Source organism: Crocuta crocuta, unplaced genomic scaffold, assembly GCF_008692635.1.
Source record: "Crocuta crocuta isolate KB4526 unplaced genomic scaffold, BGI_CrCroc_1.0 scaffold1133, whole genome shotgun sequence".
NCBI classification, from domain to species: domain Eukaryota; kingdom Metazoa; phylum Chordata; class Mammalia; order Carnivora; family Hyaenidae; genus Crocuta; species Crocuta crocuta.
The window spans coordinates 630,044-633,124 of NW_027530366.1; positions in this window are offsets into that span (position 1 = coordinate 630,044).

A 3,081-nucleotide genomic window follows, 5' to 3' on the forward strand; every position below is an offset into this window, starting at 1 on the left:
ACCTGAGCCTGCTCCCGGCTCCTTCCCCAAACCTGTGTCACGCACACGCCGCGCGCGCACCTGGGACTTGAGGCTAAAGGGACGGAGGTGGGGGAGCCACCCCGAAAATTCCACGAGGTATCCAAGCTGTGGGCTGTGAGGCCCGGCAGGGCAAGGGCCAGTGACACGCCCGGCCACCCACGCAGAAAGGGCGAGCCCAGGCTGAGCGCCTCGGCCCTCGCCCCCTGGTCCGGATTTCCCCACCACGACGCACAGAGCAAGGTTGCCTGTGGCCCTTTGTACTGACCTGTGCGTGGAAGACTGGAATAAACCCTCAATCCGGGGTCGGGGACACGGCTCAAGTGCACAGAAAACCCAGCCTTACGCCGATAGGCACTTTTTAAAAATGTCTGTTCGATGATGCCCTAGTTGACCATGTTTCCTCTCCTGAACTTCTTCTCCCAAGCCCTCACATTCTTACCTATTTACCCACCAGACTAGAAGCTCTTTGAAGGGGGCCCTGTTAGTAGTGGCTGTGGCTCAATCAATCGATCCCTTGTGAGTAGCGCACAAGTGTATGTATTTGTTAACCCGCCCGCCTTTGGGATCTGTGTCATTATTGTGTTTCTTAAGGTTGTAAACTTGGGAGGGCCAGGACGGGGTAGGGATTACTAGCTCGTGCCAGGCACAGCATGATGCCCAAAGAGATGGGTCATGAATGTTTTTTGGGTCATGAATGCTTTTTGACTGATGGAGCTAATTATACAGGAGGCAGATGCTTACTTGCTCCTGGTCCCCAGAACTCCCAGTTCCAGAGCTGGATGTCCTGAGTGGGGAAGAAACTAAGGAACTTCCTTAACTCTTTCCCAGTCTGAGACTGATTTGCTGGGGCCAGATCGGGTTGCACTCACCATCAGAACACGCTAGGTGATGTGCCTTTCCAGTACTAGGAATGGGTTTGCAGGGAGCCATAAAGTCTCCACTTTAACTATCCCATCAGTTTGCCACTGGATCTGGGAGGAAGGAAGTAGCCAGTTTTTTTTCTCAGGGTGAAGCTAACTGTCCCATATAAGGATCAAACCTGTACCTCTTCATCCATTTACCCCAAGGTCAAGCTGTATCCCAATCTGCTAGAAGAAGAAGGCTGCAAACAACTGGACATGATCAACAGCAGTTCACCGCAGGGGAAGATGGACAGTGGAAGCGCTCCTGCCTCCCATTTATAGATGCAAGATCCAGCCTGTACTTTGCAGTGACTCATTTGTAACCTGGTCACTTCAGTCAGTACAGCTCCCTGTCCACCTCACACCCTGTCCCCAGCGGGACAGGTCCTCTCTTTCCTCAGCCCTACACTGTCTTCATCCAAGCCAGCCTGCCCTGAATGGACATGGTCAGTGATCCAAGCAGAAACCAAAACAGTAACAATTGGACAGTGTCAAGAGACTCCAGCAGAGATGCCTCTGAGCGCCCAGCCTCCTCCTCTGCTTTGGCACAGATGTTCTTATTGTCCTGTAAAGAAATAGGAAATTCCCTCCCCAAGTGTGGAAAGGGGGATGCTCCAGGGCTTAGTCCCCAAGAACAGAGTTGATGGCCCCAGCCCGGCCTCTCTGCCTCCTAATTATTCAGAATAGGACTGTCACCATTGCTCTTCCTCATCCTAGCCAAGGCTGGCTCCCTGGGTCATTTGTCCCCCTCACCAAAGAGATTAAGGGGAGTGGGACTGGAGCTGCCTGAGAAGATTACTAGAATCTCTGTGGCTCTCTTTAGGGACCGTTAGCACATCAAAATACATATTTGGAAAATGCTCACAATTAACACTGGGGAAAAAAACAGTAAACACAGTGTCACTTTGCCAGGCTCAACAGTTTTGTTTTGTTTTGTTTTGTTTAAATGCTAATGGCCTCAAATGGGGAGCAGCATCCATCAGTTAAATAAACAAGCCATTAGACTGAGCCTAGAAGTGTCAACACATGACTAATCTACTAATTGTGAGCTAGTGAGGAGTGAGGCAGCAAAGCATGCTGGAGACTGTGGAGTGGGCAGCTGAAACACACAGCATGTGGCTTTTTGAGCCAATGAGACCCGAGTTTGAATCCTGCCTCCACCAGTTGTTAGCTCTGTGGCCTTTTGTTTCTTATTCTGTACAGTGGGGACCATAGAAGTACCTACATCATAGGGCTGTTGTGGGGATGAACTGAGATACTAACAATCTAAGTTCTTGGTACTGAGCCTGCCACATTGTAAGTGTCCAATACCTGTTAGCTATTATTGATAATAATAAAGTACCTAGCAAATGGTAGACATTCAAAACAAATGTCAGCAATAAAGATGAAAAAGAAATGACTTACGGTCGCTAGATATTAGCCATAAAAGGCGAATGAGGATCTCCAGTGGGAACCCTGGTGTCTGTCCCCACACTCTCCCAAACATAACTGGCAAAGGGATGCTTTTGGTTGGTTAATTCCAACTTTCAAGGCCATCCCTTTAACCTGGAATTAGCCTCAGCCTTAAGGATCAGTGTCTTCTCCCAGGGTTGCTGGATTCTGGGACCTTCTCTCCTGACATCTGTCTAAGAAGCCTGACTTAGGCTGGCCCTTGCAGGTGAAGACCACCTTGGCAGCATCCTGGGCATCCTTCCCCAGCCAGCCAGACCTGTCCTGTAAAGAGTATTCTTGATTGTTCTTGCTTGTCTCTTTCCTGTTGTGTGTGGGGACAGGTGGGAATCACAGAATTGACAGGGGCCAGAGTGAGGAGGAAGGAGGGTGGAAAGGGGGACAGAGGATCACCAAGAAAAATAACTGTGACCTAGAAAAGATGTTGGTATTGCTTCCTTGCCCCTCCCTCTCCTTTTGAAATCCATTGTCTTCCCTGTCACCTGTCAAGAAGGTCTGTGCTCAGCTAAGTGGAGTTTCCCTCTTCACTGATGCTCCCCTCTTCCCTCATCCCTTACAGTTTCTTTCTTTCAGAAAGTCTTGCTCTCCATCTGAAAGATTGGTTAAGTGCTAGTTTAGGTAATTCTCTCTGCACAGGTAAAGAGTTAAGCTAACAGTGACTTAACATGCCTAACATGCCACCTCCTTCCCAGGTCCTGGAGTTACATAG